We start from the raw sequence: 25,329 nt of genomic DNA on the forward strand, positions 1-25,329 counted from the left end.
TTCCTGCAGACACCAGGCAGAGTTGGGTCAGAAATAAGTGGAGGTTGGGGGGGGACTGCAGACATGGCTCCACCTAAGGAGACGCTCAAAGTGATCCTCCAGCCATCGTCTGATTATTCATTACAGAAGAACTCCAGTCAGGCAGCTAATTACAGCTAGAGGTCTGTTATGTTTTCACCCAAGATTCACACGACTTCCAAAACCATGGTAGGGTAATAGGCTCCTGTCTAAATTGCCCATAATATATGCATATATGAATGTGAGTTAGGCTAGCCATACACAGTTCAAATCTCGGCCGGTTCCTGGTGAACTATCGATCAACTTGGGTACAACCCGTTTGCCGTATTCTTTTGCGATTATATAGCAGCCGCTATCGATAATCACTGTCTTCTCCCAATGGGGATGGCTTCCCCCACCCACCCCCAAAAGGAAAAGACAATTGCTGATTCCCCTGTCAGCACTGTCTGCGTTGATGGGAGAATTGTGCAAATTTCATCTTGGTTGAATGCTGTGTACGTCTTGAGTGAACGCTGTGTACGTCTTGGGTGAACGCTGTGTACATCTTGGGTGAACGCTGTGTAAATCTTGGGTGAACGCTGTGTAAATCTTGGGTCAACGCTGTGTACATCTTGGGTCAACGCTGTGTACATCTTGGGTCAACGCTGTTTACATCTTGGGTCAACGCTGTGTACATCTTGGGTCAACGCTGTGTACATCTTGGGTCAACGCTGTGTACATCTTGGGTCAACGCTGTGTACATCTTGGGTCAACGCTGTGTACGTCTTTGGTGAACGCTGTGTACGACTTGGGTGAACGCTGTGTACGACTTGGGTGAACGCTGTGTACGATTTGGGTGAACGCTGTGTACGACTTGGGTGAACGCTGTGTACGACTTGGGTGAACGCTGTGTACGACTTGGGTGAACGCTGTGTACGACTTGGGTGAACGCTGTGTACGACTTGGGTGAACGCTGTGTACGTCTTGGGTGAACGCTGTGTACGTCTTGGGTGAACGCTGTGTACGTCTTGGGTGAACGCTGTGTACGTCTTGGGTGAACGCTGTGCACGTCTTGGGTGAACGCTGTGTACGTCTTGGGTGAACGCTGTGTACGTCTTGGGTGAACGCTGTGTACGTCTTGGGTGAACGCTGTGTACGTCTTGGGTGAACGATGTGTACGTCTTGGGTGAACGCTGTGTACATCTTGGGTGAACGCTGTGTACATCTTGGGTGAACACTGTGTACGTCTTGAGTGAATTCTGTGTATATCTTGGGTGAACGCTGTGTACATCTTGGGTGAACGCTGTGTACGTCTTGAGTGAGCGCTGTGTATATCTTGGGTGAACGCTGTGTACGTCTTGAGTGAACGCTGTGTATATCTTGGGTGAACGCTGTGTACATCTTGAGTGAACTCTGTGTATATCTTGGGTGAACGCTGTGTACATCTTGGGTGAACGCTGTGTACGTCTTGAATGAACGCTGTGTACATCTTGAGTGAACACTGTGGGGTTAATTTACTAAACGCAAATGGACTGTGCACTTTGAAAAGTGCAGTTGCACTCTGCAAGAGCACTTGCTCCACAGCTTAGTAAATGAGCAGAAGCTCTGCTGACTTCTATCATCCAATCATGTACAAGCAAAAAAGCTGTTTCTGTATTTTCCTTGCACGTGATTGGGTATTCTTTGAAAAGTGAAGCTTTACCTCATTTACTAAGCTCTGGAGCATGCAACTGCACTTTACAAAGTGCACAGTCTATTTGCCTTTAGTAAATCAACCTCTGTGTGAATCTTGGGTGAAAGTAGACCCCCCAGATGATTAGAGTTATGTGTAAAAGAATAGGGAAGATTTACTAAAACTGGAGAGTGCAAAATATGGTGCAGCTGTGCATGGTAACTAATCAGCAGGTTTTATGCTGCATTCACACATGATCCCGGGCGGAAACTCAGCGATTCCGGCTTGTGATTTTAATTGACTGCAAAATGCGGGGGAACGTTTGTGATGCCATTACTTCCAATTGCACCCCAATTGTGCCGTGTTTGTTGTGCAGTAAATTGCACTGCAATCGTATTAAATCGCAAACCTGTCGCCCAAAAGAAGCACATGTTCCTTTTTGAGCGATTGTAGCACGAGATAACGCACGACAATCGTTGCAAAATTGAGGCACCATTAAAAGTAATGGCATCACATACACATCCCGCGTTTTGCAGCCATTTTAAATCGCAGGGCGGAATCGTGGCAATTCCACTCGTGATCATGTGTGAATGCAGCCTTACTGTCATAGCTTTATTGAACAAGTTGAAGTTAGAAGCTGATTGTCTACAATGCACAGCTGCACCAGATTTTGAGCTCCAGTTTTAGTAAATCAACCCCAGAGGTTATCTCATTTACTAAACTCCGGAGCAACTGCACTTGCATGTGCACAGTCTATTTGCCTGTAGTAAATCAACCCCAATATGTTTGGACAATGACTGGCATACTCTCAGGGCTCGTTTTCTCAATGTTTTTGCCCAATATTTATTTAACTTTTACCCAAGATTCAAGGACCAGGCAGTGAATGGTGACCCTGGATGATGGCTGAACTAAGATAGCAGTTCTTTTGGAGAGAAAAAGGTGAAGGCCTTATCAGGAGGAGTACTGTGATCTCTGGGAGAGGTAATAAATATCTGGAAGCAGGGCCGGGACAAGGGGTGGGCAGAAGGGACGGCTGCCCTAGGCACTGTGGTATCATGTGAGGTGGGGGGGGGGGCACCACAAGGAGATTGGGGGTAGGGGAATTGTGTTGGAAAGGGGAATTTGGGTGGTTGCAGGGGGTAAATATTGATCTAGAAGGATAAATTGGAGGGGGGGGCTAAGAGTTGTTATTTAGGGATATTTGTGTTGGGAGGGGGGAGAGCATTTGTGCTAGGCGGGGGCATTTGTGCTGGGGGGGGGGGATTTGGAATGGGGGTAGAGGATTTGGGGGGAGGCATTTGAGCTGGGGGGACTTGTGGGATGGGGAGCAAAGATATGTGTTGAGATGGGGGATTTCAGCATGGGGGCAGATTTGTACTAGGAGAGGGAATTTACGCCTAAAGCTGTGTAAGGGGCCCAAAAATTTCTGATGGCTGCCTTGCCTGTAGGTAAAAATATAAAAAAGAAGGGTATACAACCACTTTAAAGTATATGTGAACCTTCACCTTGTAAAACAACCTATTCAGTTTTAAATAGAAATGCAAGGCAAAATGTTTTGTATATACTATATACATACATATATACACACACACATACATATATATATATATATATATATATATATATATATATATATATATATATATATATATACATATATATATATATATACACACACACACACACACACACACACACACACACGCATAGTTACATAGTTAGTCGGGTTGAACAAAGACACAAGTTTATCCAGTTCAACCAACTTAGAGAAAAAAACAAACATACACAAATAGAAAACCTCCATATACACTTTGATATACCCACAGATGATCCAGATGAAGGCAAGAAACCCCCCCAATAAAGCATGATCCAATTTGCTCTAGCATGGAAAAAAATATTCCTTTCTGATTCCCTAAAGAGGCAATCAGATTTTCCCTGGATCAACTTTACCTATAAACATTAGTATCCAGTTATATTATGTATATTTAGGAAATAATCCAGACCTTTTTTTTAACAATCTATTGAGCTGGCCAAAACACATTATAAACTCTTTTTTTATATAAGTGATCACATGATCTCTGTTCTCAGCAGAATCCAAAGAAAAATCTGACCACACTGGGGTGGAGGTGCTTCCATGTCCTGGTGTGGTCAGTCTGAAATAAGAAATCAATGGGACTGGCAGGATCGCCAGGTAGGAATGCATAGAGAACAGAATACTTTGTAATACAAGTATATGGTAACACTTATGAGGAGTATAAAATGTTGGGGTAACATGCACTTTACCTTTAAGTCTACGTAAACCCTATCAATGATCGTTCCCCATTTCCTCCCTTTTGGTCTGTTTAATATGCCATTAAAGCATTTAAATATATATCTGATTGACAAAAAATGCCCATTGATCCGTGTGGAAATCCAGTGCTGTCCTGTGCACTCTGCAGCATGTGTCCAATAGCATTTTAACCGCGTGCCAGCCGCATAACGTACAAATTCGCCGGCGATGCGACTTCCCTGCACTGGATCACGTACCTAGTACGTGATCCGTCCGCCGGCCCGGCTGTGCTGTGATTCGTTACACAGCACAAACCGATCTGCGGGTCTTTGCCAATGATTGGCCCCTGGGTCCCGCTGATCGGCTCAGTGATTCACAGAGCAGAGCTCTGTGATTGTAAACAATACAGAGCTCTGTTCACTGATAGGGGGATCTTGCTGCTTTTTTCCCCCCTTGCTAAGCAGGGAAAAAAACAAGATCCTTAGTAAAAGCAGTACACATTACACACACATTACACACACATTACACATAGTTAGGAAAACATTTAACCCTATGATCGTCCTAGATGGTAACCCCTTCCTACCCAGTGTCATGAGTACAGTGACAGTGTATATTAATAGCACGGATCATTGTATTGATGGCACTGGTGATGTCAGTGGCAGTTAGTCAGTTCCCTCCAGTGTCAGTGTCAGATTGCCCGCCGCAGTACCATTATAAGTCGCTGATCACCGCCATTAGTGCTATAAAAAAAAATAAATAAAAATTCCAGTATATATCCCATAGATAGTAGATGCTATAACTGACAGACAAACCAATCAATATACACTTACTGGGATATTTTTTTTTAGCAAAGACATGTAGCAGAATACATTTTGGCCAAAATATATTTAGAAATTAGATTTTTTTTTAATTTATTTTTTTTATATGTTTTATAGCAGAAAGTAAAAAATCTTGGTTATTTTTCAAGATTTTATGTCTTTTTTAGTTTTTAATGCAAAAAAATAAAGCCCAGTGGTGATCAAATACCACCAAAAGAAAGCTCTATTTGTGTGAAAACAATTATATAAATTTTGTTATTGTACAGTGTTTCATGACTGCGCAATTGTCAGTTAAAGTAGCGTAGTGCTGAATATCAAAAAATGGCCTAGTCATGATGCGGAGGTCAAGTGGTTAAGGATGTGTGCTAGGACTACAGAACACCTCCTGTGTTTCAGAGATACGGGAAGGGTTTACTGTAATCCTGTCCCATCAGTGCCCCCATATCAGAATCAGCGGGAGGAGTAGTGTCCCATTGTTGGTATCAGTGGCAGGAATTACGCCTCACTGTTTGGGTCAGTGGAAGGAATAGTGCCTTGTATCTGTTGAAGGAATAGTACCCTAGGGGCTGGATAAAGAAAAGCAAAGGGCTGCATCTGGCCCGCAGGCTGCAGTTTGAAGACCACTAGATGAGAGTATTCATTTATTTCAGCCATTACAATACATTTATGTACATACGCGAGCATTTATGCGTGTTTGGGCCCCATTCACACGTGATTAGATCCTTGCCCCATGCAGGTCCACGGGGATGCACAGGTTCTGTGTGCATTCCGGTGCTGGCATCCAATTTTAGTCTATTGGGACACACAGCTGAACAGACACAGCCACTGTGTTCCTATGACATGTGGGTGCGGGTCCCCAAACTCACCCTGTGTCCCAATAGACTAAAATGGGATGCTGGCACGAGGATGCACAGGTGCTGCATGCATCCCCATGATTGGGTAAAAGACAGACCTGCATGGGGTATGGAGATAATCGCCCCGTGTGAACGGGGCCTTAAACACGCTAATGTGCGTACACGTGTAAATTATGATCTAAACGCAACTTTGGGGCATTTTTTTTTTTAATTCCCCCTGAACGCTATGCACAAATACATTAGGGGTCCATTTGCACCACCTCTGTGTTCCCTATGTGTTTCTGCATGCGTGTTTTACTTGTTTTCAAAGTGTCTATATGCATCTGCAGTGTATTCGCGTTTTTGGAATAATTTTTCATCTATTTCTTTACTTTCAAACACATTGACATGCGTTCATGTGCATTTGCAGTGTGATTGCGGTGTGTTCTGGTGCAGAAAAATGCAATGGCATAAACTAGGTTCATTGGAATACATTCATTTTTCTTGCACATGCGTTTGCACTTTTTTCTGCATTTAAAAACTCATCTGAATGCATCTGGTGTAAACCATCCCTAAACACACAGCTGCATTCATGGGCATAAAAAAAAAAAAAGCCAGGCTCCCCTAACGGTAGCATTTTTTTTTTTTGGCCCACGTTTGCCCTAAGCGTTGCCAACCTAAAACCTGAAAATAAAAGTAATATAGTACATTTTTTGTTGTTCGATTTGGATGTACAATTGCTTTTATTCCTTCGATCACAAGAGCCGGTTCAAAATGGTTGGATCTGCCTGTAAATGATCACACATACAGCTGATTTTAGAGGAAAGGGGGAGATCTGCACAGAACTTCAGCATATTCTGCCTGCATATCTGCATCATCCTTTGGACATGAAGGAATCCATATATTCAGTTTGACAGGTGACAGGTTCACTTTAAGCTGTAACACCATTCAGTGGGGGGGGGGGGGGGGTAATGTCTGTTTCCAAAACAGTCAATTCAATCGAATTCACTGTATTTCTCTCCAGATTTCATTGTAAAACTTTGTTTGTATTGTTATGTTGATGTGTCCCCACACAGGGAAATATCTGGTAGAAATACCAACTTCCCTGTTTATCTCAGTTACAGTAAATACCACCCCCTGTTTACACAACACTTTATACTGGTATGCTGTCCACACACCATTTGCAGCAATCTTTCTTTTTTAAACAGTAAATCAACTAGTGAACTGTCATAACAAGACATCCTTCCGACCGGTTTCTGTATAAATACAGCCTATAATATAATAGTATAATATAATAGTATAAATATAGACTATAAAACTAAGCAGGGCTTTCCCAGTGCCCCCGAGCAGGACTGTTGTCTGTAGCCCATCATTCTACACTTGACCTTCCTTAACACAAGGCTAGCCATAGATGTAGCAATTTTCAGACAATTTCAATTACTTTCAACCAGTCAGTAGCTGCTGACTTTTAATATTAGGACACTTACCTGTCCTGGCATCCAGCAATGTCGGCACTGCATTGTCAGTAAGGGAATCGCGGCCATCGCCATTGCTGGTAAGGGAACCTGGCAGTGAAGCCTCCCTACTGCGCATGTGCGAAGCGTGCTGCGCTTTCTGAATGGTAATACTGTAATCCTTGAAGTGTTGTTTATTGGTACATCAGAGTGACAATAAAACGATAAAGCTGACGCGTTTCGGCAATAGCCTTAGTCGTCGCTATTGCTGAAACGCGTCAGTTTTATTGTTTTATTGTCACTCTGATGTACCAATAAATTACACTTCAAGGATTACAGTTTTGCTGGCTCTCCTTATTACTGTTGCATTGGAGTATGTTGGGATATATCGATCCTCGGCACCTGTGAGTGGACCTGGTGTATGGATTGGGTTGTCCCTGTAGAGAGCGCTGTTACCTTTCTTCTTTTCCATGCTTTCTGAATGGCCCGGTGGTGGGGGGAGGAGAAGGGGGCCCCAACTTCTGATGGACTCTGCCGCGGCGTGTCCGCCGAAAGTGAATGCAACTCAAAAACAAGTCCACGCTCCCCCCGAAAGGTGCCAAATAAACCTTTTTTTTCATTTTGGATAGAATAAGGAAAGGGTTATAGCCCCTGCTGGTTTATTTTTTTGCTATCTGTCTCCTATTGGGGAGATTTAGGCCTCATGCACCCTGGACGTTATAAAAAGCCAGTAGAGTTATGCCCCGTACACAAGGTCGGATTTTCCGACGGAAAATGTGTGATAGGACCTTGTTTTCGGAAATTCCGACCGTGTGTAGGCTCCATCACACATTTTCCATCGGATTTTCCGACACACAAAGTTTGAGAGCAGGATATAAAATTTTCCGACAACAAAATCCGTTGTCGGAAATTCCGATCGTGTGTACACAAATCCGACGGACAAAGTGCCACGCATGCTCAGAATAAATAAAGAGATGAAAGCTATTGGCCACTGCCCCGTTTATAGTCCCGACGTACGTGTTTTACGTCACCGCGTTTAGAACGATCGGATTTTCCGACAACTTTGTGTGACCGTGTGTATGCAAGACAAGTTTGAGCCAACATCCGTCGGAAAAAATCCTAGATTTTGTTGTCGGAATGTCAGAACAAAGTCCGACCGTGTGTACGGGGCATTAGCTGTAGAAAGCTGAAGCTGTAGAGTTTTTTGGCGTTTTTTTGGCAGTAGCTTTTTTTAGCAAAACTATACTCCCATAAAAGCTTATGGCTTAAAAACGCTGATAAACGCAGAATGGCTGCGTTATGCAGCGTTTTTTGGCATTTTTAAGCTTTTTTCAGAGTTACAGTGTTTTTACAGCTAAAAAACTCACTATTTCTGGGTTTTTTTCCAGCTATAAAACACCCCAGCCAAAAACTACTGATAACAGCCTATGTGTGCATGGACACAAAGGATAACATGCTGGAGAGTTTACTGACTGTAGAAAAAAACGTGTGAAGCCAAAAACAGCAGCTGTAAAAACGTCCAGTGTGCATGAGGCCTTACCCTCACTTCCTGTCCCATAGCCAAAACAGGAAGTGAGAGGAAATCCCTGCAAATTAAGGGAATCTCTTGGGGACCCCCAGGTAGTGTCCCCATTGAAAGATTTCCCCTCTATTATTTTTCTGAGGACGACCCAAAATTTGGGATTTTCTTTTACTTTCACTTGCAATGATAAGGGTAAACAGGACAAATATAGGAGGGTAAATCTCCCTAACGGGGGCACAGACAGCAAAAAAGCTGACATCGGTTCTAATCCCTCTTCACTCTATCCAGAAATCAATCAGATTTTCCAATGCGTTTGGTCAGAGTTACTTTAATTCAGTTGCCCAGCAGAATTATTTTTTTAGAACATAACTCCGATTTTTTTGTAATTTTGATAGAAAAGCATTCCGCTATGTCAATGGGTTAATGCACAGGCATTACCGTGCGTTATATTCAGACAGCCAATTCAATATGAATAGGCTGCCAACACACCACAATAGATGAAAAGACACACATGACCCGTTTTAACACAATGCAGCGCACAACGCATGGTCTTTGTGTGTTTGGCTCTACTGTACAATGCGTTGGGGTGCCATTTATAATGGATACTGCAACACATGGCACATACAGCACATGCTTTACCATGCATTGTGGTAATGCAAAAAAATTGCACGTTTTAACATCTGTTGCCACAACGCACAAATCAGATTTCCATGTGCATGGTCAGCTTTAGGGCTATGTAACAAGGTTCATCAAAATACTTACCTCTGTGGACTAGTCCCTCACTGGCCCAAAAAGCTGCCAGATTTCTCTTGTTAGACAGGATATTGGGGTGCTATTTACAATAAATGGTACTGCAATGCACCAAAAATAAAGCTAGTGGATCATGGGAACATGAGCCCTTTACCGCATGTTGCTGCAAAGTATGAATGTAAATAGGCCCTCAGGAGATTTGGAATGAAATATAGTGATGTCGCTACACTGCTGATCACTGTTCTCCTTGCTGGAGGTTCTGACATGAGGAAGCAAAGCCCTGCCTCTACCAAGATGGCCGACTCCATTCAGATACACAGTGCAGAACAAGGTATGGTAAATCTGTGATGGAGAAAAAGATCAGCTGCAGGGAGACCACGGGCTGCATTGGTCAATAGTTCGTGGACCTCTGCCTAATTTTTTTTGGCACAGCATCCAACAGCATTTCTTTCACACTGGAACACGCAGGATCCTGTGTGGCCCCTGTATTCTGGTTTTGACAACCCATATATTTCAATGGGCTGCCAAACTTACCGGAACACAGAAAAAGCAGTGCAAGCAGTTCTTTTTCAGATTGATCCGCACCAAACCTACATTGTCGCAAAGAAACTGCGTTTGCAAGATGCATTTGGGGTGTCTCATAAGGGCAGTGTGTTCATGTTCAGCTCTGGTGTTAACGGGTCAGGATTTTAGTTATACCGCTTCTCCCCGAAAATAAGCCCTAGTTTAAAGTGTTTTTAAAATCCTAGAATCCTCTCTATCACAGTATTTTATCATGTAAACTGTGTGTTTCTGCAATCTAATTGCACCAAATACCTTCGGTACAGCGCCGCTCAGCTGATCTCCCGCTGCTCTTCTCCCTTTCTGCTGCTGGGGGGGGGGGGGGGAGGGGAGAAAGAGCTCCGGTGGGTCAAAGAAGCGCTGAGCAGCGCTATAAGAAGGTATTTGGCACAATTAGATTACAGAAACACACACAGTTTACATTATATAATACTGTAAGAGAGGATTCTAGGGATATTCCAAGCACTTTTACTATGTTCACACTGAGGATTCCTGACAGGCAGGGAGGGAGAGGGGGAGAGAAGACAGCACATTAAATGGTAAGACCTACCTGAAAAATAAGCCCTACTGTGTCTTTTGTTGCCAAAATTTTAATTTTTGGGAAACAAAAATTCTAAATTTTTGTTATTCTAAAGCAACGCAAGGGAAGCAAGATAAAACAACGTCTCAACTCCTCATATCTCTGATATTTCTATGCCACAGCTTTGCCTCCTGACAAATTTCTAAACTCTGTTTGACCTTCATAAGCTATATATATATATATATATATATATATATATATATATATATATATATATATATACACAGGTTTAGGGCTGTGGTGCATTCTTTTGACACCCTGAAAATCCCTATAGAGATATGTCCACTGTGATGGGGGAAGCCTGGACCTTGAATGAGACCAGCAATTTGGATCAGGAAGAATAAGGTTACCCTGTACCTTTTACATATCGGTTCCTAGCTAAACATACACTATATTACCAAAAGTTTTGGGACGCCTGCCTTTACACGCACATGAACTTTAATGGCATCCCAGTCTTAGTCTGTAGGGTTTAATATTGAGTTGGCCCACCCTTTGCAGCTATAACAGCTTCAACTCTTCTGAGAAGGCTGTCCACGTGTGTCTATGGGAATGTTTGACCATTCTTCCAGAAGGACATTTGTGAGGTCAGGCACTAATATGGACGAGAAGGCCTGGCTCACAGTCTCTGCTCTGATTCATCCCAAAAGGTGTTTTATTGGGTTGAGCTCAAGACTGTGCAGGCCAGTCAAGTTCCTCCACCGCAAACTCGCTCATCCATGTCTTTATGGACCTTGCTTTGTGCTCTGGTGTGCAGTCAGGTTGGAACAGGAAGGGGCCATCCCCAAACTGTTCCCACAAAGTTGGGAGCATGAAATTGTTCAAAATGTTTTGGTATGCTGACGCCTTAAGAGTTCCCTTCACTGAAACTAAGGGGCCAAGCCCACCCCCTGAAAAACAACCCCACATCATAATCCCCCCTCCACCAAATGATTTGGATCAGTGCACAAAACAAGGTTCCTGCTGAACTGGGCCGAGATTCAAACCAACTATGGCTGGCCTTACTGTCCATTATCCCTGCTCAAAGTTTTTTTTTTTTTCTGGCAGCCAACGGAGGCCTACTCATGCTCAGACTGCTGTGAAATTTCAGCTGGTGTTCGAGCGAAGACAGGCATTTCATATAAAGTAAGACTGCAAGTAATTGCATACAGCATATAAAGCTCCATATACACTAGTAGATTTCCAAACAAGAATTGGTATGAAAATTGGTACAAATATTCCTACGAAAAATTCTCAGTACATTTGATGGCTTGGTAAATGTTTGAAATTTAGTTAGCTATTAACAATCAATTTTGGAACAAATGTCATTTTTCGAACAAAAAAACACATACACTGTTTTGGCACTGATTGGCAGCACTGGTGGGCACTGTTGGGACTGCACTGATAATCAGTGCCCTGATTATCAGTGTCGTTGTCCCTTTAACACAAGCCGGCTATCGGCTCTCCTTTTCTCTCCTCACGCTGTCAGCATTGGACACAGCTGATCACGTGGTAAAGGGCCTCTGTAATTGGCCCTTTACCCTGATCTGTGATCAGCTGAGTCTGAAGAATCATGGGATCACGTCCATGTACGCCCTCCTAGCTAATTAGGCCCACGCTGTAGCTGTCTTTCGGCTATAGTGTGGGCAGGAAGTGGTTAACAATTGGACCTAGGCTTGGCGTTGTGTCAAGGTCACTTTTTTCTATTGTATGTCTTTTATAAAACTTAATAAAAAGAATTTTCAAGAAAAAAAAAAATTGTAGGTAGTATCCAATATAATTTTTCATGTCCGTGCATTTAATGATAAAAAGTGGAGCTTTTCTGAAAAAAAAAATATATGTTGCTGTATATTGTCAGATGTTAGAAATGTATTCATGTTGACTGATATCACATCTTTAAAAATCTTACGACAGAGCTTTCTGACACACAGAGCTGTCACTCTCTAATAAAAGTGCTCTCCACACACAATCGCCTCTCAGTCATTCATAGTTTCCATTTCATTCCTATCCAATGATGTCTCCACATACATCATTTGATCGATATCTTGCTGGATTTTGTTGGAAACTGCAATTTCATCTGATGGAAAACACCATCCTGCACACTGCAATCATCCAATAAGTGGGTTAAATACTTGACATGAAAATGTTTAAAGCGGTGGTCCAGTTGAAAAAAAAAAATAAAAGTCAGTCGCTACAAACACTGTAGCTGCTGACTTTTAATAAGAATACTTACCTGTCCAGGAAGCCCGCGACGTCAGCCCCCAGAGGTCGATCCGTCCATTGGATCGGGTGCCGGCGCCGCCATTCTATCTAAGGGAAACAGGCAGTGGAGCTTTGCGAGTTCACTGCCCGTTTCCTACTGTGCATGCGCGAGTTGCGCGGCGCTTTAGGAATGGGCGGCTGAGTTCTGGGACACACACAGGTCCCAGAAAACGGCGTGCCCAATTTCCCAGAACACCACGCGAGGGATGAAGAGAAGGAACAGCTCCGCAGAGAAGGAAGTGGCAGATTAGGAAGACTGCCTAGCAACAGGCGTTTCGGGTAAGTAAAACATTTTTTTTTTCAAATGTTTTTTTAAAAAAAGAGCCTGTTTATGTCATTTTTTTTTTTTAGGTTGGACCTCCGCTTTAAGTTGCATTATAAGGGCAATGTCAGACAGGTGATTTATTGTAGCGATCCTCTCCATTTTTGTTTTTATTTATTTAAAACAAATTCCCCCTAAGGAAATCAGAGATATTTTCTATGGAATCACAAATTTATTTACAGGACTTTGTAAGTCAGTTGCTCAGCGATTGAGTTTGAGCAGTGTTCTTGGGGTAGATTTACTAATACTAGAGAGTGCACCATCTGGTGTAGATGTGCCTGGTAGCCAATCAGCTTCCAACTTCAGCTTCTTCAACTAAGCTTTGACAATAAAACCTGGAAGCTGATTGGTTTCTATGCAGAGTTGCACCAGATTTGCATGCTCCAGTTTTAGTAAATCACTCTGCATCCTCCTCTATGGCTTAGCTACAAATTGCTGAAAGAGAGCGATTTGTCGCAGAGCACACCAACCCAATGTTGTAACACCAGTTTAACTTGTAGCAGCAAATCGCTTCTGAGCGTTAAATTGCCAGTGACCCTAGCAATTAAATCTCTAGCTACAAATTGCGGTTGATTTCTGCCATTGGTGATTTGTAGCAGCAATTAATTGCCCATCTGACATCGCCCTTACCTGTGTGGTGCCCCTATCATGCAGGTATTGTCATTTCTCAAGGTCACCCAGGTAGACTAACATGTTCTCCATGTGCGCACACCCTTGATAAGGCTGACAATGAAGCCATCCTACCCGGGATTAATTTATAATCTCGCATCACTCCGGATTTCAGAAAGGGAATGTCAGATAGGACACAGGAGTGCACAGCAAACCCAGCAGGAGCTCTCATTGTTAACCTTTCCAGTGCCAGCGCCGGGCCTAACCAGGATAGTGGGCCTATACACAAATGTATTCTTTAATTCTGCAAAAAAGTCACAGAACACACTGGGGTTGATTTACTAAAGGCAAAGAGACTGTGCACTTTGCAATGTGCAGTTGCGCTATGCAAGTGCAGTTGCTCCAGAGCTTAGTAAATGAGCAGAAGCTCTGCTGACTTCCATCATCCAATCATGTAAGGGCATTAGCCAATGCATCCCATTGGGTAATAAATTTAAAAGAGTGAACAAAAGTCCTGGATGGCTTAACTCCAATGTAAAAATGCATATAAAAGCAAAGGAGAAGGCCTTCAAAAAATACAAGGTTGAGGGATTAGCATTCAGACATTATAAAGAATGCAACAAGAAATGTAAGGGTGCAATAAGGACAGCTAAGATAGAACATGAAAGACACATAGCGGAGGAGAGTAAAAAAAATCCCAGGAAATTCTTTAAGTATGTAAACAGTAAAAAAGGGAGGACAGACCATATTGGCCCCCATAAAGAATGAAGAAGGACATCTGGTTACAAAGGATGGGGAGATGGTGAAGGTATTGACTTTATTCTTCTCCTCAGTCTTCACAAGGGAATCGGGGGGGGGGGGGGGGCTTCAGTAACCAAAACTGCAGTGTTTATCCTCATGACAGAACACAGGAAGCACCTCCATGGTTAACAGAGGACAGAATTAAACTTAGACTTGAGAAACTTAACATTAATAAATCACCGGGACCAGATGGCTTGCACCCGAGAGTACTTAGGGAACTCAGTTAAGTAATTGCCAGACCATTGTTCCTAATTCTTACTGACAGTCTACTGACTAGAATGGTACCAGCTGATTGGAGAAAAGCTGATATAGCACCAATATTTAAAAAGGGCCCAAAATACATCCCTGGGAATTACAGACCAGTTAGCCTAACATCAATAGTATGTAAACTCTTGGAGGGGATGATAAGGCACTATATACAAGATTTTAGTAATGACAACGGTATCATTAACAGTAGGGGTGCAACGGATCGTCACCGATCCGCGATCCGAACGGGCCACCCTGTTCGGATCGGCACACCCGTGATCCGCGGAGCGCTCCGCGGCCTCGGATTTTAGGAAAGGCCGCGGCTTCGGCCTAGCTCCGGAGACACGGCCATCTTGGTACACCCAGCCGGGTGTACCAAGATGGCCGCGGCTCCGGAGCTAGGCCGAAGCCGCGGCCATCTTGGTACACCCGGCGGCGCTGAGCATCGTGCTGACGTCATCACCCCGCCCCCAACTCGTGGGTTTGGCGGCTTCTCTAAAGCAAGGTATGAGTCTGACTAACAGGCACAGCACTAATACAGTGGGAAGTCTGTGTCTATATTACAGTGGGGGACATGGACTGGCTATATTACAGTGGGGGACATGGATTGGCTATATTACAGTGGGGGACATGGACTGGCTATATTACAGTGGGGGACATGGACTGGCTATATTACAGTGGGGGACATGGACTGGCTATATTACAGTGGGGGACATGGATTGGCTATATTACAGTGGGGGACATGGACTGGCTATATTACAGTGGGGGACATGGACTGGCTATATTACGGTGGGGGACATGTGGCTATATTACGGTGGGGGACATGTGGCTATATTACGGTGGGGGACATGTGGCTATATTACGGTGGGGGACATGTGGCTATATTACGGTGGGGGACATGTGGCTATATTACGGTGGGGGACATGTGGCTATATTACGGTGGGGGACATGTGGCTATATTACAGTGGGGGACATGTGGCTATATTACGGTAGGGGACATGTGGCTATATTACAGTGGGGGACATGTGGCTATATTACAGTGCGGGACATTAAATGTGAAAATCAGAGGTGTTCTGTCACATTAGCAACCATGTAAGGTCGGCAGGTTTGCTGTTGCTTTTAAAATCTAACATCTAAACAGTCTGTCCCATCTACAAATACTGTATTTATGCATATAAGCTCAGTTTTGTGTTGAAAATAGCTTTTAAATCTAAAACTCCAGTGGGTGTAACAAGATTTGTGTGTTTGTTTGTTTTTTGGTTTTTTTTTTTTGTTGATCCGAAAATGATCCGATCCGTGACTCTGATCCGAGGATCGATCCGATCCGTGAGTTTTTTGATCCGTTGCACCCCTAATTAACAGTAATCAGCATGGATTTATGAAGAATCGTTCTTGCCAAACCAATCTACTAACCTTCTATGAGGAGGTGGGTTGCCAGCTAGATAAAGGAAGGCCCGTAGACGTAGTGTATCTGGATTTTGCAAAAGCATTTGACACAGTTCCCCATAAACGTTTACTGTACAAATTAAGGTCCGTTGGCATGGACCATAGGGTGAGTACATGGATTGAAAACTGGCTACAAGGGTGAGTTCAGAGGGTGGTGATAAATGGGGAGTACTCGGAATGGTCAGGGGTGGGTAGTGGGGTCCCCCAGGGTTCTGTGCAGGGACCAATCCTATTTAATTTATTCATAAACGACCTGGAGGATGGGGTAAACAGTTCGATCTCTGTATTTGCGGACAATACTAAGCTAAGCAGGGCAATAACTTCTCTGCAGGATGTGGAAACTTTGCAAAAAGATCTGAACAAATTAATGGGATGGGCGACTACATGGCAAATGAGGTTTAATGTAGAAAATGTAAAATAATGCATTTGGGTGGCAAAAATATGAATGCAATCTATACACTGGGGGGGAGAACCTCTGGGGGAATCTAGGATTTAAAAGGACCTGGGGGTCCTAGTAGATGATAGGCTCAGCAATGGCATGCAATACCAAGCTGCTGCTAACAAAGCAAACAGAATATTGGCATGTATTAAAAAGGGGATCAACTCCAGAGATAAAACGATAATTCTCCCGCTCTACAAGACTCTGGTCCGGCCGCACCTAGAGTATGTTGTCCAGTTCTGGGCACCAGTCCTCAGGAAGGATGTACTGGAAATGGAGCGAGTACAAAGAAGGGCAACAAAGCTAATAAAGGGTCTGGAGGATATTAGTTATGAGGAAAGGTTGCGAGCACTGAACTTATTCTATATATTCATATATTATATATGATTTCAATATACAAATACCGTACTGGTGACCCCACAATAGGGATAACATTTTTTCGCAGAACGGAGTTTAACAAGACTCGTGGCCACTCATTAAAATTAGAAGAAAAGAGGTTTAACCTTAAACTACGTAGAGGGTTCTTTACTGTAAAGCTGCAAGGATGTGGAATTCCCTTCCGCAGGAGGTGGTCTCAGCGGGGGGCATTGATAGTTTCAAGAAACTATTAGATAAGCACCTGAACGACCACAACATACAGGGATATACAATGTAATACTGACATATAATCACACACAGAGGTTGGACTTGATGGACTTGTGTCTTCTTTCAACCTCACCTACTATGTACTGTGCAAGCAAAAATGCTGTTTATTTAATTTTCCTTGCATGTGATTGGGTATTCTTTGCAAAGTGAACCTTTACCTCATTTACTAAGCTCTGGAGCAACTGCACTTGCAGAGTGACTCAAAAACCACACCAAAAATATAACCACGGGTGCGTTTTTGCCACTTTTTTTATGCGTTTTTCCATTCATTTCACTTGAAAGGTGCATTATTGGTGCATTTTTTTTTACCGCATCAAACATGCACCAGAAATGCACCAACAATGCATCAAAAATGCAGCATGCAGGACCTTTAAAAACACACCTGACCCGCAACTGACTATTGTGAAGAGTTCCATATAGTTCTGTAGGATTTAAAGGTTGTGCATTTTTCTTCATGAATATGCAAGGCAAAAACCAAAGCAAAACTGATCAGGAGCCCTAGACAGGAGCCAATTAACCTACCAGCACGTCTTTGGAGTGTGCGAGGAAACCGGAGTACCCAGAGGAAACCCACACAGGCACAGGGAGAACATGCAGATTCTATGCAGATAGTTTCCTGGCCCGGATGTGAACTAAGGAGCCCAGTGCTACAAGGCAGAAATACTGAGCTGGTATTATCTGCTATCCATATAAATGTACTGCTCCTGATATGTGCTGGAATATTTTGTAAATAGGAGATGACTCAAGATCCTTTTCACTGTGAATCTTCAATGGTCAGCGTAATGGGAGGGAGGGGGGGGGGAGGTTGATAATGTTGTCATACAACCAAAGTATGGAGTGGTCAGCAATTTGCTCATGTTATAGACATTGATATTTTTCCCTTACTGGCGTTTGTGGTAAACAGGAGCTTGGGTTGCATTCCTTTTAGCCCAGTTGGTACTTTTTGGCAGCCATGGAAAACCCAGTTAGACACAGGCATTTTGTAGTCTTGTAAATTTTAGTCTAAAGACCATTACATTCAGCAAGAATTCACAAAGCATATCAAAAATATTTTCTGAAGCCCATTATAAGACTGAGAACCCAAAGGCACTGCAAACCCTAATCTACAGAACATCCGTTTAAGGGAGCATTTACAAAACAATGTAAAGCTTGTTTAAAGCTACAGACAGCATAATCACTGTGATCTGTATTTAGCACAATCAAACGTTGGAGCTGGGGGGGCTTTAAAAGTTTCAAGGGAGCAGGAGTTGATCCAAGAATGTTAGAGGCTCCGCACTTTAGGCTAACATTTACAAAATAAATAAGCACCTTCAATTAAAGTCCTCATGAAAGTGCTGGCTGTAGCTTTAAACAGACATTTAGCAAGCTCTAGTAGGAATACGGGGCCAAGCTCTGTAGAGGCTGCCAGCTAAAGCTTGGTAAATGCTTACTGAAGTCTCCTGACTATAGTAATAAATACAAAATAGGATAAAGTGCCTGTATGTACATAACATTAGAGTATGTCTGCAAGCCACAAACAGAACAGAGACAGGAGAACATATAAGCATGTTTTTAAACAGATCCTGATGTGGATATAAACATCTGAAACCTCATAGTAAGATTGTGTTGTCTCTAGGGATGCACCGATACCATTTTTTTTTACAACGAGTACGAATACTTTTTTTTTTTTTTTTTTTAGTACTCGCCGATACCAGTTACCGATACCTACCACAACTGTTTTGTTTTCACTTCAGCTGTCAGCAATGGTACAAAGCATTGAAAAGTTATTTACAAATGAAATAGATTTTTTTTTTTAATTTTGCGCTTTTTCAATGTGAAATGTGTAAATATATGTTAATATATATGTAAAAATATCCTATAAATACTAACAAAGCAAACCAAAAAAAACATTTTCATTGTTTCAATTTTAGTGTTTCAGGGGCTGAGCAATGTTGTTAATAAACATTGACGCTGTTTTGGTTTTTTTTGACAGCTCCAATTAACAGACTTTTTTAACACTTCAGCTGTCAACAGGGGAGACCCACTGACAGCTCAAAGAACTGAGCCTGAAACTATCGGTCTCAGGTATCGGTGCATTTGATACTTGTGCAAATACTCAGTATCGGCACCGATACTGATACCGATACCGATACTAGTATTGGTGCAACCCTAGTTGCCTCCCAGATGTTCTTCTGAGAGATGGTCAATGTGACTATCTTTCATCCAGCTGTAAACACTATGGCAGAGCATAGGTTGCATATATGCTACAATACATGGGCATTACACATCAATACAGTACAGGGACCCCATACATTTATACATGGCCCCCACATATCTATACGGTACATAGACACCATACATCTACTGTATAAGGTTCAAGACACCATACATCTATACAGTACAAGGCTCTACAAATCTATAAGATACACGGCCGGACACATCATAGGTGGACCCTATTCATCTATATAGTACATGGCCCCACATATCTATACATGGACCCCAAACATCTATGCAGTATAACTAGGCTAGAGATGGAGATGTGTGGGGACCATGTAGGGATTTATGGGACAATGTACTGTATAGATGCATGGGGTCTGGCTATAAATGTATGTGGCCAACCTATAGGTATGGAGCATCTGGAACCTCACAGTAAAATTCTGTTGCTTCCCAGATGCTCTTCTAGCTGTCAGTCTGATTATTCTTCACCTAGCTCTAAAAATCATGGCAGAAGACAGGCTGCATGGACCTCACACATATATACAGTGAGAACATGGACCTCATTCAGATGTACATGGACCACAGAAATTGTATAGCTGAATGAGGTCCATGCAGTTATAAAAGACCATATACATAGCCCCCCACACATCAATACAGTACAAGGTCCCCATGTATCTAAACAGTAAATGCCCCCACACATCATTTGAGGGATGCTATACATCTATACAGTACAACTTGGCCAGAGAAGGGGATATATGAGGACCGTGTGGAGATGTAGACAAGGTACTGTATAGATGCATGGGGTCCATCTATAGCTATGGAACATCTGGAATCTTACAGTAATTTTCTGTAGCTTTGCAGGCGCTCTTCTAGCTGCCAGTTTGATTATTTACCACCTAGCTATAAACCTAATAGCAGAGGGAAGGCTGCATGGACCCATACTGTACATAAACCCCATATATCTATACATGCCCCCCAAACATCTATACAGTACATGGAACCCATAGATCTATACATAGCCACCAAACATCTACATGACCCCATAGATCTACACATGGCCCCCAAACATCCATACATGGCCACCACACATCTATAAAGTAAATGTACCCCACACAACTATACATGACCCCTACACATCTTCAAACATCTATGCAGTACAACTTGGCCAGAGATAGGGACATATGGGGGTCATGTACAGATGTATGGAGCACTGTACTGTACAGATGCATGGATTTCACCTACAGATGTATGGGGTCTACCTATAGATTTATGGGTTCCATCTAGAGATGCATGTGGACCACCTCTAGATATGTGGCGGTGGCCATGTATAGATCTGTGGGAGCCATGTTTGGATGTATGGAGTCTACATATAGATATGTGCTGTTCACCTATAGATATGTGGGGTCTCCGTATGTGTGTGTGTGGTGGCCATGTATGGATACGTTGAGGCCATGTATGGAGTCTACATATAGATATATGGGATCCACTTATAGATATATGGGGTCTGTGTATGTATGTGTGGTGGCCATATATGGATACGTGGGGGCCATGTATGTATGTTTAGAGTCTATATATATCTGTATGGGTCCTTGTATATACCCCCTACATCTATATGTGGACTCCATATATCTATATCTCTCCTACCCCATACATCTATATGTGGACTCCATATATCTATATCCCCCCCATACATCTATATAACCAGATCCCATGTCTATACTATGCTATGCCTGTATCTCCCATCCATAGGCATCCTCTGAAGCCCATCCATCTACACAGCTTGCCATCCTTCCCACATTTCTCCCCCTAGAATAGATCTGTAATCTATTTTAGCACCCAGATACTTGTTCTGGCGCTACATGGCCAGCAGAGGGCACCGCTCCCAGCCCTTCAATTCAGATTACTGTACAAAATTGCCACCCAGACAAGAGAGAGAGAAAAAAGAGGGCCTGTTGACGTTTAAACAATAAAAATCCCCATTAGCTGCCTTTCCCCTCTTCTGCTGGGTACCCTGAATGTAGCATTCACAAGCTACGGGCCCTAAAGTTATGGGCCAGAGATGGGGGAGGTGAAACACCCTCCCCATTCTACATTGTGGGGGAGGGGGGGATCTTTGCAGTAAGAGGCTTGGACGAGCCCTGGAAGGGGTTAAATCAAACTAACTTCAATCCGATTAAAGGTTGCCATTGCAGGCTGCCACTCCAAATCTACCACCAGCAGGAAAAATAACCCTCCCAGCTTGATGGGAGCAATAAGAGAGCCATAAAGGCAGTTAATGTGTAATCCCCAGCAAGAGGCCTCAGTGCTCCAAGTTTCACACTCTCCCATCCAGCACACATAAATACCCCTCCCCCACCAGGGACACTCAAGGGTTAAACGTGCACAAGGAGGGGGGGGGGGGGCATGCAGCAAGTTTTGGGAGAATATTTCTTGCAGACAGTAGATACACAATAGGCACCTCTCCCCACCCCATCCTTCCTTAGAAAAGTCAAGCCCAGTTCAGCTTGACCCTAAAAACTGCCCCCCCTCTTCCCCTCCCCCCTAAGGCAGAGGATTAACCCCTGGCAGCCCAGTGCAGACTGCAGCACACACATTACATAATAAATCTATGGAAACAACAAATCCCCCTTCATCCATTCACAGCAACATCGCATTTCTAGAACAATGTCATGTTTACTAAACACTGTCCCTGCTCTGCAATGTCCCCTGTACAGCACAGCAAGGGTTAATAAAGAGGGGGGGGGTGTCTGTATATTTTAGGGTTGGGGGGCAGGGAGGGCACGGATTGCCCAATCTTACCTCCACACACAGGGGCCACCGGGGCAGGAGACGAAGAGCTTCATGGTCCTCAGATCCTTTGGTGGGTCACAGCTGCTTCCTGGGGCTGACTTGTGCCATGCTGGGGGGGTGCTTAGTGGGTCACCAGCTGCACCCCCGTGTCTGGGGGGATCCTACATTCAGGGGGTGCCCTATAGAAGAGGGTTCTACAGTCCCTGGCACCTAATCTACAGGGTAGAGACTGCAGCAACCCCCTCCGCACCCCCATGCAGGGTCCCCCGCACCCAGCCAACAGGGAGCTTCCTAAAAGTTGGATTTACAAGAGAAAAGGCAGAGAAGGAGGAGGAGAGAAGAGAGCTGGAGTCTTTTCTTCTCTGCTCCGAAGAGCAATCAAACGCCCATCTCATGGATGACGTGCAGGGGGGGGGGGGGGGAGGGGGGCTGTCAGGGCTCCCCCCTCCTCTCCTCTGTTTAACCAACACACTTCAATCAGCCATCATGGGGGGACATCATATGATTAGCAACCACAGGTGACACATCCGGGGTGCTGGGGCCACACAACACACCTACAATGTATCCATTACTGATACAATGGAACAATCATCATAATCCCATGGAGAGTTATTACTGGAATGTATAGGTAGATTCCATTATTATTCTATATATTATTATTATTATTATATATTATTATTATTATTCTATATATTATTATTATTATTATATATTATTATTATTGTTGTTGAATATATTTAGATAACTCTGACATATTATGCAGTGTTGTACAGAGAACACTGAGCCAGTCACATTATTCTCTGCACCAGAGGAGCTTACATTCTAATGTCCCACTACAGTCATATTATTATTATTATTACTACTATTATTATTATTATTATATTATTAATAATAATAATAAATGTTTATATAGCTCGGACGTATTGTGCAGTGTTGCACAGGAAACACCATTCACATAACTCTGTACCAAAGGAGCTTACACTCTAATGTCCCACCACAGTCATATTATTATTATTATTATTATTATTAATAATAATAATAAATGTTTATATAGCTCAGATGTATTGTGCAGTGTTGCGCAGGGAACACTCAGCCATTCACATAACTCTACACCAGAGGAGCTTACACTCTAATATCCCGCCACAGTCATATTATTATTATTATTATTATTATTATTTTTATTATTAATAATAATAATAAATGTTTATATAGCTTGGACATATTGTGCAGTGTTGCACAGGGAATACTCAGCCTGCACCAGAGGAGCTTACACTCTAATGCCCTACCACAGTAAAATGCGGGGATTCAGGCAGCGCAAAACGGTATATATGAACTCACGAAATGGAAGCAGCTATACACTAAAAGGTTAATATATTAATAATCCTTCTAAACATGTAATAGGTAAATAACAGTGCAGCGCAAAAGATACATAGGGGTTGATTTACTAAAGGCAAATAGACTGTGCACTTTGCAGAGTGCAGTTGCCCTCTGTGAGTGCAATTGCCCCAGAGCTTAGTAAATGAGGTATGGCTTGACTTTGCAAAGAGTACCCAATCCTGTGCAAGGAAAATTTAAAAAAACAGTATTTTGGCTTGCACGTGATTTGATGATGGAAGTCAGCAGAGCTTCTGCTCATTTACCATTTGCTCTGGAGCAACTGCTCTTGCAGAGGGCAACTGCACTTTGCAAAGTGCACAGTCTTTTTACCTTTAGAAAATCAACCCCATAAAGAAACAAAATAACTGATTGCTCATAGTATAACATGTTAAAAAGTCCCCTTTGGTATGAAAGATGGATAAAAAAGTTAGATAAGATCTCTTCAGCGGTGATAAGGGTGCTCATAGATATTCTTGTGGTATCTCCTAATCAGTGATTCCTCCACCAGCTAGCCAAACCGCTCACCTCAATCACTGGACCCCTGAATTAACAGATGGGTCAAATGGGCGTTCACCACTTAAAGTGGTCACAGATGGAAGCTTGGATGTACAGATGAGTAAGATACGATGTCCAACAACTTTTACCAACCGCACGTTGTCACTCTTAAATTCCAACCGTAGTACCATGAAAAAAACAATAAAAAATTTATAGTGCACACTGTGTGGCTAAAATACTTTCTTTTATTCATAAAAGTCGTGTACTCACATAAAAAGCACTGTAACCCCAGTGCTGGGATGAATGGCATGTAGTATTATCGGTGAACATAGGTTGATAAGGTGGCTGCAGTGACGTCACAAAGTCCTCCCGCACGCGTATCGTCCCTAAGCAGGACTTCCTCATTGATCCTTCGTCCTGCTTTATGTGAGTACCTGACTTTTATGAATAAAATTAAGTCATTTAGCCACAAGGTGTGCACTATATATTTTTTATTGTTTTTTTCATGGTACTACGGTTGGAATTTAAGAGTGACAACGCTGGAGGATGGCCACATCTGACTGCTGCTCTCACATCCAGGGTAAGGACAGCGGGTGGGGGTCGGGGGTGTGTTAGTGCCTTGCCGTGCCGCACGGGGGGGGGGGTGGGGTAATAGGTGGCAGTTGTGCTAGTGGGGGGGGAGGGTTGTTTGCCCCCCAAAAAAAAACCCCACCAGCCGCCACTGCTAATGTCTCATTAAAGTCATACACTATTATTATTACTCATTTACTGTAAATAACCCTAGCATATTTTTCAGTGATATGCAGAGAACACTGAGCCAGTAACATCAGCCTCTGCACCAGAGGAGCTTACACTCTAATGTCTCACCATAGTCACACACTATTATTATTATACATGTATATAGCTCACACATATTCTGTAGTGCTGTATAGAGAACACTAAGCCGGTCACATCAGTCTCTGCACCAGAGGAGCTTACACTGCAATGTCACCACCACAGTCACACACTATTAATATTATACTTGACGGCGCTATATAAGTACCTGAAATAAATAAAATAAAATAAATAAATACATTTATAAAGCTCTATCATATATCTCAGTGCTCGCACTGGTGGCTTTATGATGAATTTTAGACAAGACTGGTGGTCTCCTATTGTAAATGTAACCTAAGAATGAGCCAGCACAAGACTTTAGCAGGGTATTCCTTGTCAGAATTGGTGGCACTAGGTGCCTGCGTCTTATTTCCAATAGCCACTTTACCACACTTT

At 43.0% G+C, this 25,329-nt stretch overlaps 1 protein-coding gene across 3 annotated transcripts in view; it reads right to left on the bottom strand.

Moving 5' to 3' along the window:
* The window catches only part of HIPK2 (homeodomain interacting protein kinase 2), a 107,520-nt gene extending 84,939 nt beyond the window's left edge, over positions 1–22,581 (bottom strand). For 2 of the 3 annotated variants that reach the window (XM_073621482.1, XM_073621480.1), the window contains exon 1: positions 22,198–22,580. The gene's annotated coding sequence lies outside the window, so the exon portion shown is untranslated. Of the gene's footprint in view, positions 1–22,197 lie in introns of all 3 variants that reach the window. The other variant, XM_073621481.1, reaches the window with a different exon arrangement.
* Positions 22,582–25,329: the final 2,748 nt, after the last annotated feature.

The sequence above is a fragment of the Aquarana catesbeiana genome, linkage group LG03, assembly GCF_042186555.1.
Source record: "Aquarana catesbeiana isolate 2022-GZ linkage group LG03, ASM4218655v1, whole genome shotgun sequence".
In the NCBI taxonomy this organism is placed as follows: domain Eukaryota; kingdom Metazoa; phylum Chordata; class Amphibia; order Anura; family Ranidae; genus Aquarana; species Aquarana catesbeiana.